The sequence below is a fragment of the Panthera onca genome, chromosome F2 (assembly GCF_046562875.1).
Source record: "Panthera onca isolate mPanOnc1 chromosome F2, mPanOnc1 haplotype 2, whole genome shotgun sequence".
Taxonomy (NCBI): Eukaryota; Metazoa; Chordata; class Mammalia; order Carnivora; family Felidae; genus Panthera; species Panthera onca.
The window spans coordinates 66,140,047-66,152,489 of NC_138356.1; the positions used below are offsets into that span (position 1 = coordinate 66,140,047).

The following is a 12,443-nucleotide window of genomic DNA, read 5'->3' on the forward strand; positions in this document are numbered from 1 at the left end:
CAGCAACCAATGGAGTGACCGTGTCCAGCACTCTCGAGTAGAGGCCAGGCTTTTCTAAATGGGAATTTAAAACCTCCACTCGTTTTGTGCTGCGAAGGACCCTGTTTAGAGGATGAACAAATAAACTACAGCGTAGGAGAAAATATTTGCAAGTCACATATCTGATGAATGCCTTGTATGAAAACTATATAAAGGCCTCTCAAAACTCAACACTATAAAAGCAAAGAATCAAATAAGAAAATGGCCCAAACACATGAACAAATATTTCAAAAGAGAGGAGTTACAGATGGCAAGTAAGCACAAGAAAAGCTATTGAACATCAGTAGCCATTAAGAAAACACAAATTAAAACCACAATTATATATCCCTACACACCTATTCAAATAGCTAAAATAAAAAAAATAGTGATAGTATCAAAAGCTGGTGAGAACCCAGAAAAACTGGATCTCTGGGGTATCGCTAATGGCAACGTAAAATGGTACAAGCACTATGGGAAACAGTTTGGCAGTTTCTTATAAAACCAAACATGCGCTTACCATATAACCCAGTAATCACACTCCTTGGGCATGTATCCCAGAGAAACGAAAACTTATATTCATGCAGAAACATGTACACAAATGTTCATAGCAGCTTTATTTAAACTAGCAAAATACTGAAAACAATTGCAATGTTCTTTTCTGGGTGAGTGGTAGAGCAAACTCTGAGATATGCATAAGGAGGGAATACGGCTCAACAAGAAAAATGAAGTATTGGAATGTGCAACAACCTGAATGATCCTCGAGGGCATTATGCTTAATGAAATAAGTCAGTCTGTAAAAGTTGCATACCTTTTGAAGTATGACTCTACTTCTGTAACATTATAAAAAAAATGACCCCAAAACCCCACATGGAAATGGAGAGTAGATTGATGGTTGCCAGGGGAGGGAAAGGATAGGAAAGTGGGAATACAAGAGGTAGCATGAAGGAGTTCTCCCATGGTGACAAAGCGGCTCTGTGTCTTGATTGTGATGGTAGTTATATGAATCTATTCACGAAATACAATTACATAGACACGGACACACACAAATGAATGCAGTCTTCAAAAATGATAAAAACAAGGGCACCTGGGTGGCTAGGTCGGTTAAGTGTCTGACTCTTGATCTCAGCCTAGGTCTTGATCTCAGGGTTGTGAGTTCAAGCCCCATGGTGGGCTCCACCCTGGGCATGAAGCCTAGTTTAAAAAAAAATATAAAATGTGCTCGCTTCGGCCGCACATATACTAAAATTGGAACGATACAGAGAAGATTAGCATGGCCCCTATGCAAGGATGACACGCAAACTCGTGAAGCGTTCCATATGTTTCAGTACGCGAGGGGTGTAAAGCGTATCGAGGAGGGTTAATAAAATTTGGAGGAATAAGAATCCAGAATGGATTATAACAGTGATTACTTTCTTAGCCACAGCTCATAGGGTTTTTGTTCTTTGGTGGTGAGGAATAAAAAATTTATAGCAGACTTTGACATACTCATTATAATTTATAAAATACATTTGTGGCAATGTCATCTTCATAATAAACTACATATAAAATCAAAAAAATTATAAAAGCAAAATGAGGTCTGTAGTCTAGTTAACGGTAATATACTAATGTCAATGTCCTGGCTTTGATATCATACTACAGCTTGTTTTCACCATTAGGGGAAGCTGGATGAAGGACATATGTGACTGCGCTATTTTTCGCAACTTCCTATGAGTCTATAGTTATTTCAAAATTAAAAGTTACAAAAAGCCCTCTATTCGTCATTTTCATTTATCATTTGCTTAATCATTTATTCATGGTGTTAACTCTAATGATAACCCTCCGTGTCAAAACAAAAACAAAACGGGGCGCCTGGGTGGCTCAGTCGGTTGAGCGTCCGACTTCGGCTCAGGTCACGATCTTGCGGTCCCTGAGTTCGAGCCCCACGTCAGGCTCTGGGCTGATGGCCCAAAGCCTGGAGCCTGCTTCCGATTCTGTGTCTCCCTCTCTCTCTGCCCCTCCCCCGTTCATGCTCTGTCTCTCTCTGTCTCAAAAATGAATAAATGTTAAAAACAAAAACAAAACAAAACAAAAAACCCAAACCCTCAAATAATCAGCAGATCTCCTTGTTTATTCTCAAAGCATTGCTGGGAGCTGTCCCGAGCCTGCCCGTGATCCTTCTGAGCACTTGTCTTACGCTCCATCTCTGACAGAAGCATTGAGGGTGGACGCGATTGTCCTTTGTTGGCAGGGCTTCATCTAGACCGTCCTCCAGGGTCAGGAGATTCACTCTTGGTCTGTCGTCCATGAATTTACGCAAATTCTTAAGGACTTTATCTTTTCAAACACTGTTCCTTCTAAAGTCACTGAATTTCATGTGTTTATCTCCATTGTTTAAAACACTCACACTCAATATTTGTAATTCTTTTAGCCCTTTGAAACTTCATGGGTGCCCCTCTTATTTGGGTCCACTGAAATTTGGTCAACAAGTTTACTTACAGACATACTTTCTATGTCTTTCGTGAATTCATAACATTTGCTTATTTCTTCAAAGCTTTGGTCTTTCCATACTTGAATCCATACCTTTTGAGCTCTTGCTCAGATGTAGATTCCTCTTAATAATTTAGTTTGCCTCTTCTGATGTGTCCTCTACATGTCCTTCCTTGAGTGGCGGAATGACTAAAATCACACACATTCCTTCAAGTGCTGACCCATCTAGGTGTTGTACAAGATAGATGGAACCAAACTTTTAGAATCCAGGACCGGTGAAAGGCTCTTTTACATGCTAAGTTTTACAGGTGTAAATTTTTCTAGACTTTTTTCTTCACTTGTACTTTTTTTTTTTTTTTTTTTACCAATTGAAATATGCATAAAAGGAACACAGAGGGCAGCCTCTATCAAAGGGATTGAAAGCTTTGCCCGAGAACACCAGGCACTGGGGAGAAACGTTTCCCAGGCGCCCATAGCAGGCAGAGACAGTGAAAGAGGAAAAGTGAAGGTAGCAGACATTTACATAATGACATCAACATATTTTAGCTGCCAGCTGTGAGCTGTCTCCAATTCTTCTTTCACGAGCTCCTCAAAGTGCTAGACCCAGAGTGACCCCTGGGTTTTATTGGCCCCAAGGGCAACTCTGAAAGTAACTACAAGTAAGTTTCCTTTTGTTTCTAATGCTGCCCAGAATACTGAGCAGGATTTTCTTATCCTGATAAGAAAAACACAGCGCAAGTATTTTTGGCAAATAATCTACAGTGAATACTATATCTGTTCTCTGGCAACTGATGGCCATCATTGTATGGTTTGACTTGTTCAGATCTGTCCGCTTTTAATGTGTTTTTATACATTTGCCTATCACGCTTTCTCTCTTTTGCTTACTCAGTTGTTCACTGGTTTCATGTCATTTCTCATTTGCTTATTATTATGCAAGTCCCTGGGTTATGCCCTGGGAGCACACCACAAATATCACTATGACTGAGTGCCCGACACTCAAAAAGTAACTGGCATTTGGTAAGTGGGGCACGTGACCCAGCCCAAGCCAATTAGCGTATCACATACTCCTGGCTACAGTGATTGGTCCACAGACAGCACGTGTCCAAAGACAGTCCAATCAGAGCCCCCAAGGGCTCTCGTGTGAAAGCCCCAGGATGACCCAAAGCTCTCCTACCTCTTTCTCTCTACATCCCCAGCACGTAGAGGAGCCCTTGACATGTAGTGGCCCTCAATAAGTATTTTTTGAATTATTGAATGCTATGCCTTTCTTTCTTATTGTACCAGAAATCTGAGAGGACACGAGAGGCTAGACCTGCCATCTTACCCCCTCAGGGAGCCTGAGACTGAGCCAACAGAGCACAAAGCATGCGGCAGGCAGAGACACGTGATTACATCTGGGAGCCCTGAATCTTGCCATGCCTGAAGCCAGAGCTGCCCTTGGTCTTCTCACTTCCATGAGCCAGTAAGTTTCTGTTTTGCTTAATCCGTGTTTAGTTAGGTTTATGTTATGTCACTGTTTACTGCCGAGTCCTAAATGAAAAAATTAAAAGAAGGGTCATGCCCCGGCCTTAAACTGGAGCATTTCAGTCCCTTGGAAGGTGAAATATGGAGCACAGGCACGTGGGATGGGAGTTTGACGGAGGTGCTTTCCATGACGATGTGCTGATGCCTGTGGCAGAGGGGTGATGGCAGCAGGCATAGAGACAGCACTGGCGATGGTGATGATGCTTGTAATAATGGTGGTGAAGGGGCACGTGGGTGGCTCAGCCGGTGAAGACTACAACTCTTGGTTTCGGCTCAGGTCATGATCTCACGGTTTGTGGGGTTGAGCCTTGCAGCAGGCTTTGTGCAAACAGCATGGAGCCTGCTTGGGATTCTCTCTGTCCTTCTTTGTCTGCCCCTTCCCCACTCGTGTGCAGGCTCTTCCTCTCTCTCAAAATAAATAAACATTTAACATGGTGGCAGACCCAGTGGTGTTGGTGATGCTGCTAATGGTGATAATGGGGGGGGTGGGGGCTGGGATGGCTGCAGTGGTGGCCATTAGCACCAAGTGACTCTCCTCCTGTCTCCTCCAACACTCAGCACCACTGTAAACTAACCTTACAACTTCCTCCAGAATAAGAAATCTTAGAACTGAAAGAAACCTCAAGAAAGTATCTAGTATGAGCCCCACATTGTGCTGAGCATGGAACCTGCTTGGGATTCTCTCTCTCCCCCTCTCTCTCTTTCCCTCCCCTGCTCGTGCATGCTCTCTCTCTCTCTCTCTCTCTCAAAATAAGTAAACTTTAAAAATTAAAAAAAAACAACTGATCTTGAACTTCTAGCCTTCAAAACTATGAGAAAGTAAGTTTTTGCTTACCTACTTTGTGCTACTTTGTCATGGCAACCCTAGAAAACTCATGTAGGGTCAGTGAACTAGTATTTCTTAATTCCCCCCAGTTTGTTCTAAGACTCAATCAGTGTCTAGAATAATTGCCTTAAAAGGTAAACTTACATTTTCCAGCCCTCTTTCAAGACACTGGCCACACTTCACCTGTCCTACCACAGGTCCAACTTCCCTATGAAATTTCCTAACCTCAGTTAGGACCTTCACTGCACCATCTCTTAGAAGTACCATGCCAGTGCCAAGAACTCATTTGCTCCTGCTAGCTCTTCCCCAACCCCAAAGTTTTCACCTCTCCCTTCCCCCAAACCACATGCAAGTCAAGATTTTATCAAGCATTTACTAGGCAAGGTGCCATGATGCCTAACCACATAATATATTTTTAAAGAAGGGACTTTCAGGGACCTTTACTCCTGAGCAAGGTGGGGGGGTGGGGGTTGCGGATTCAAGCTTTACACTGCATCTCTCAAGTTATGCCAACCGGGAACCAGCTAAACCATTGATGCTAAGTTCTCAGGGAGCTAGAGCAGGAATTTATTTAAGATTTTGTTTTTAATCAAATCTCTACGTGCAATATGGAGCTTAAACTCACAACCCTGAGATCAAGAATTGCATGCTCTACAGACTGAGCCAGCTAGACAGCCCTAGAGCAGGAATTCCCACCACCGGCACAAGGAAGGGAATGAATCCTTGGTTCAGGCAGCACCATGAATGAGTTGGTAAATTCACCTTGGCAATCTTTGAGCTGTGTTCTCAGTTTCTGTGCACAATTTTCTTTGTCTCAGACTGCCTTGCTACTCTACCAACTAATGCTAGTGAGAAGGTATGTCCATTAATAGTTAAGAGCATAAGCTCTGCACTTGGAAGAACCTGGTTCAAATCCTAGCTGCTCCACTTTGTAGCTCTCTAGAACAACATCCTAAACTTGGGAATATGCAGAAGAGGTTCCTGGGTGTTCTTTTGGTGCAGTTTTTGGACTTGACTTTCTACTGAGTAGGCAATTTTCGTCTCTGTAGGGGCAGAGGTTAACTTGTAAATTTTGGTCCAGTTAAGATGCAAATAATTTAACTCTGGTGGTAGAATTGGTTCCAAGGGTTATGGTTTATGACCCTGTTGGACATTAACCAGCTTTCCATCTAATCCAGTAATATTTCTGTATTGATTTCCTGCTGCTGCTATGATAATTTACCACATCTTAGGGCTTAAAACAACATAAACTTATCTTAGTTCTAGAAGTCAGAAGTCCAAAATCAGGTTCATGGGCTAAAATCAAGTGCCAGCAGGGTTGGTTTCTTCTGGTGGCTCTACAAGAGGATGTGTTTCCTTGCTTTTCCAGCCTCCAGGGTCACCTACATTCTGCAGTTTGTGGCCCCTTCCTCCATCCTCAAAGCGCATCACTCCAGCCTCTGCTTTCACTCTTCTGTCTCTCACTCAGACACTCCTGCCTCCCTTGTATAAGGATGCTTGTGATGACACTGCACTACCAGATAATCCAGAATAATCTCCCCATCTCAAAATCTACAACTTAATTACATCTGCGAAGTCCTTTTTACCTTTAAGGGGACGTATTCACAAGTTCTAGCATCGGGATGTGGACATCTTTGGAGGGTGGGGAGGCATTATCTAGGCTACCAGGCTTTCCTTGTATTTCTTTGTTAAATCATCTGCATATACCTAAATTCTCTAATGCTCTTTGGGTAAGCTTTAATATCCTACTGGTTCTCACACAAATTAAAGACTAAAAATCTTTGACATGTGATCATTTAATACTCACCTGAGAATCATGATGCACATTTTGTAAAAATACACTTAACATAGCTTCGTGACCCTAGGCAAGTCACTTAACCTCTCCAAGTTTTACATCTCTATAAGCAAGGATGACATAAATAATAATAATACTTAATTTGGGGGGGTTGTCATTGTAGGGGACAAATGAGACAATGTATGTACAACAATTGGTTCAGCGCCTTGTGCATCATAAGACGTCAATAAATGTTACATGCTGATGCCGATAAGAACCCGGACAAGTACTGTGGCCCCCTGTACCTCCACTTGCCTAAAACCAGAGTGCTGTGCTTAGCGCCCTCTATTTGCCTTTGTAGCTCCCTCTAGCTTTAGGACCAGTTAGCAAACATCAGGTAGTTTCATTCAAGTTGCAAAAAGGCGCCCCCTCTCGGTGAAGAAGGCATTGCAACTCCAGCCAGAGCACCTGACCTGGCAAAGGGGTGCTGACTGGTTTTCAGTCTCCACTTGCCCTTCCCCAGCCGGGTCCCTTTGTGGCACACACAAACTGTACACTCCGCGTGGGGAGTCCCTGACCATGATTTTAAAACTAATTGATGCTGGTGATTATCATAGGAAGCACTCCACATTGTTCTCTGGACAGAAGGAGAGTGATGTAATAATAACCTGAGCAGAAAGACAGGACTTGTCTTTGTACTGATTTCATGCCAAAACATGTCAAATTGCAACAGACAATTGCCAGGAAACTTATTAGCATCAATAATAATATTCTTGCGCGCGCACACACACACACACACACACCCCAAAACCAAACAAAACTAAATCTGCCCAGAACAACGGACAGTCATCATTCAACAGACTACAAACAGTTCCTCCCGTGGCATGTATAATGATGGATGAAACTTGGCACAAATGTAGTGTCCTGCAGCTATGGCTGCACTGACCCCAGAACTGCTTGAACTCAGGGTCATGTTTACACTGTAAATATGTAAATATGCTATGCAAATATGTATACTCGCTCCATTTCTTAAAAAAAAGAAAACAGAACCATGCTTAAGGTGAGCAGAGCAGCCTTGCCACTCAATGTGTGGTCTGGATCGCCAGCATCTACATGACCTACCTGGCTGCTGGTTAGAAATTCAGAGTCTCAGGTCCCCCAGACCTGCTGGATCCGAAGCTGAATTTTAACAAGATTCCCAGGCAATTCAAATGCACATCAAAGTTTAAGAAGCTCTGCTCTAAGAACTTCTGAGTGAAAGCGGTGGGTGGTAATATCCTTCTGAATAGCTGTCCCTCTTTGTAAGGAAAAATCACACCATTGCTACCAACCAGCAGGGATGTCAGAGAAGGGAAGTCACTGAAGCCATCTTTCTACACAAACATTCATTAGGGTCTGTTGTATGCCAGACATTGTTCTAGATGCTGAGATACAGCAATGGAAAAGAAAGAGAAAAAGAAAAAGAAAAACCCTGCCCTGGAAGATCAAATGAATAGTCTATAGCATGTCAGGTGGTGGTAAATACTATGAAGAAAAATTAAAACAGGATAGGGAGGGTGACATTTTTGCACTTTTTTAAAAAAAATTTAAATCTTTCCTTTGTTTTCACATTTTTGCTTCTTTTTACTTCCAAAAGTAAAGGAGATCGTAGCTCTGCAGTTTTTGCACTCTTCAACATCATGGTCAGGAGAGGATGCTTGTGCAAAGATCCAAAGGAAACAGAGACAAGCTTTGCAAATATTTCCTGGAACAGCATGGCAAGGAAAGGGAACGGCACATGCAAAGCCCCAGGGAGTAGAAATTACAGCATGTGTGTATGTGGACGAGAGTGACCCATTGATGATTGATCGAGGGAGAGGGAAGAATTGCTGATGATGTATGTTCTCATCAGTGGAAGAGGATGAGACAGAGGACACAACAGAGGCCAGTCCAGTAGGGGAGTATAGAGTCTGACCACTAATATGAGGGAAGGTAGAACACATGTGCCCAATGTGGGTAAGCTGGTAAATAAAGTGGCAAAGCTCCCAGAGGTTTCCTGTAGGGTTTAAGATTTCTCCTTGTAATAGGAGTCAAGTTCATGAGTTGAGAGAGAGAGAGAATACTAGAGGTATAGCAGAGAGGGTAGGGTTTGAAACGGCTGGAAGAGTGAACAGACCAGGGAAGTGTGTGCTTGTTAAGTAGCACTGATTCCTCCTGGTGACACAGCAGCTGTCTTTCTCCAGCCACGTTCAGCATCAAGTGGAGACGAGGAGAGAGTGGGGGTTGGCAGTGAAGATAGGAGCGGCCTTCCCCAGGGAACAGGGGGCTCCCTCTTGACTGCTTGAACCTACAACCAGAAATGCTTAGTGTTGGAATTTCCCTGGAGATGGGGGCTGCTGGAAGCAGAAGCCAAGCTTCAGGGACCCCATACTGGAAACCTACATGAGTTCAAATCCTGACTCGGTCACTTACTACTCTGCATCCTGGGGTACGTGTTCTCACTTCTCTGAGTCTGCACCCCTTCTCTTCAGGCTCTGCTTGTGTTAACGCCTCTGCCCAGAGGCTTCCTCTCCCTTTACCAAGCCAAGGAAATGGTCCTGGTCTGCTGCTTGAAGATACACATTTTAAATATTCAAATAACCGTTCATGTATTCATTCAGGGAATACTAATAGCTCATATTAGGAGAAAAAAATGGATAGGGGCATCTGGGTGGCTCAGTTGGTTAAGCATTTGACTCTTGATTTTGACTGGCGTCATGATCTCACAGTTGGTGGGATCAAGCCCCGCCCTGGGCTCTGCACTGACAGTGCAGAGCCTTCTTGGGATTCTCTCCCTCTCTGTCTCTGTCTCCCCTTCTCTCTCTCTCCCTCTCTCTCCCTCTCTCTCTTTCTCTCTGTCTCTCAAAATAAATAAATAAACAGTTTTTAAACAAAAAAGGACAACAAGTGGATAAATCCAGGTTCCAGTAGAAGTTCTACCAGTTACCAGTTTTATGAAACACACAGAAATAGCTGCACCAGAAAGTTTCTAACTACGCCAAGGCTCATTTTTCTCTGCTGCAAAACAGAAACATTAACACAATGTTCCTCACAGGGCTGTGTGAGAAATAAGTGAAATAATCAAGCTCACCCACAAAGATACTTAGTGCAGTGCCCAGGCACATAGTAAAAGCTCATTAAGCGTTAGCCGTTATTAGTCACAGATATGTTTTGCTAGGCACTGTGCTAAGAGCTGGGGATGCAAGGATAAAGGGGGTCATTTGTGTTTCACACGATTCATATTATAGTGAGGGAGACAGTATCTAAACCAATACATTATAATTGTGATGCAATTAGACACGAGCTCTGCCAAAGACGTGTATACAGTTACCACTGACGGGTAATGAAGCAGAAGTTTTCACTGCACCTTGGGAAGATGAGAAGTCTTCCTGGGGTGATATTTGGAATGGTCTTCCAATGACGAGACATTTGCCAGATGGAGGAGGGGAAGGGCATCCCACGTTGAAGGAACAACGTGGCATCTTGAAAGGGCATAGTGTATCCATGAAGCTGTGCGGAGCCACAGTCACTGGAATGGAGGGGACATGGAAAAGCAGAACAGCAGATGAAGCCTAAGAGGCAAAGGTCCCACATGGGGAGGGCCATGTTTGCCACGCTAGCCCTTCCCACGTGATCTGATAAACCATGGGCAACTGTGTTCAGGTTTTTAGGCAGAAGAACAAGATCAGGATCCTGGCATTACAATGGAACATAGATGAGAGGAGAAACAAGGCTGAGGATGGGAAATGGGAAATGGCCGGGAGGCCATTGTAATAATGCAGGTGCGACATGATAAGAACTTGGACAAGGGCAGTGGCAGAGGGCATAGAAAGGAAGCTAAGGATGGGAGAGACCGTTCAGAAGTCAAATCCACAGTACTCAGGAATGTGTTGGGGCTGGATGTGGGGTAAGAAGATGAGGGAGTCATTCACCATAGCCTATTAAACTCACATAGCGATGGGTTAGTGAAGCGGAGTTTAAAAATGTTTTAGCAAGTGAAGGCTCCAAATCTAGGGCAGCTTGAGAGTTACCTTGGAGCATATCTTCTTTGACTCCCTGATGAACACTTGAGCATTTCCTGGTAATCATGTAATAGTAAAGCAAATAGCACCCATTGCCCTCAAAAAAGACTGTATGACCATGTATCTATAATGCAAATATAATATTACTATAATATTAACCATTATGCCATGTGCGTGCTACAGGAGATATGGAACAAAGAATACAAGACTTAGCAGAGAGAAACATCTACTCCTTGGAGGCACTCAACCATGAGAACATTTTTGAAAGATAGAGATGGGCACTGAACGAGGGAGGAAATGCCTGAGCTGAGCAGGTGAGCAGGAAAGCATTTTTCAGGTGTGTTGTGACAGCCCTTCATCCTGTGAGCTGTTCCAGAACGAAAGGATCCATGATCAGAAAAGTCTGGAGATTCAACCCCCTGTCACAGCATGTCTCACAATTCTCTTGACATATTAAAGATCCTGAGAAGCCCTGCAGTTAAAAATAATTTGTCTAGGGGTGCCTGGGTGGTTCAGTCGGTTAAGCGTCTGACTCTTGATTTTGGCTCAGGTCATGATGTCACAGTCCGTGGGATCGAGCCCCATATCAGGCTCCACACTGACAGCAGGGAGCCTGCTTGGGATTCTCTCTCTCCCTCTCTCTCTCTCTCTGCCCTTCTCTGCTCATGCACACATGCTCTCTCTCTCTCTCTCTCTGTCAAAATAAATAAACTTAAGAAAAAATAATTTGTCTAGTGAAAAAAGCAAGTTAGTGGTTACTTGAGACAGGTGGTAGGGATAGGGAGGGGCACAAGAAAACATTTTGGGGTAACGTACATGTTCTATATCTTGATTGGGGTGGTAGGTTACATGGATGTACGTATGCGTCAAATTCATTGACCTGTACACAGAATGTAAACATTTTGCTGTACATTTTATGTGTAAATTATACCTCATTTAACTTGATTAAAAACAATAACAATTTGTTGGGGGGCCTGGGTGTCTCTGTTGGTTGGGCATCTGGCTCTTGATTTTGGCTCAGATCATGATCCCAGGGAGGTGGGATGGAACCCTATGTTGGGCTGAGCATGGAGCCTGCTTAAGATTCTCTCTCTCTCTCTCTCTCTCTCTCTCTCTCTCTGTCTCTCCCTCTATGTCCTGCCCCCATTTGCATGCTCTCTCTAAAACGAAAATTGTCTAAAAATTATTATAACTCGTCTTTTTTTTTTTTTGCCTTGGAGAACCTTTTTATTATTTTCATTAATATTCCCTCAAAAGGCCTATTTCTCTGAACACCATCTGGAGAAACACCAGTGTGTCCATTTCCTATGGCTGCTGTTACAAATTACCACAAACTTAGTGGTTTAAAACATCATAAATTTATTATCTTACAGTTCTAGAGGTCACACATCTGAAATGGGTCTCACTAGGCTAAACTCAAGGTGCTGTGTTTGTTCTGGAGGCCCTAGGGGAGGAAAGATCTGTCTTCTTGCCTTTTCCATCTCCCAGAGGCCACCCACATCCCCTGCCTCAGAGGGTCCCCGTTCCTTCATCTTCAAAGTCAGCAATCATATCCCTGTGACCTCTACTTCCTTCCCCAGATCTCCTTCTCTGACTTCTACTTCCCTCTCTCACTCACTAGAACCCTTGCGATTACCCTGCACCCCACTCACATCATCCAGGATTACGTCCTCATCTCAAGCTACTTAATTGGATCACATCTGCAAAGTCTTTTTTGTTGTATAACACTGCCAGTTTCCAGGAATTAGGACAACTTGGGAGACTGGGGGCATTATTCTGCTTAACATAACCAGTT

At 43.4% G+C, this 12,443-nt stretch overlaps 1 long non-coding RNA gene and 1 other non-coding gene across 2 annotated transcripts; both read left to right on the forward strand.

The window, feature by feature from the left end:
- The first annotated feature begins 1,233 nt into the window (after positions 1 to 1,233).
- On the forward strand, positions 1,234 to 1,340 carry LOC132664904 (U6 spliceosomal RNA). Its single transcript, XR_009603896.1, has one exon. It is a non-coding gene; the product is annotated as a U6 spliceosomal RNA (small nuclear RNA).
- A 2,253-nt stretch (positions 1,341 to 3,593) lies between these two features.
- On the forward strand, positions 3,594 to 11,121 carry LOC132664460 (uncharacterized). Its single transcript, XR_009603685.3, has 2 exons — positions 3,594 to 3,946; positions 10,832 to 11,121. It is a non-coding gene; the product is annotated as an uncharacterized LOC132664460 (long non-coding RNA).
- Positions 11,122 to 12,443: the final 1,322 nt, after the last annotated feature.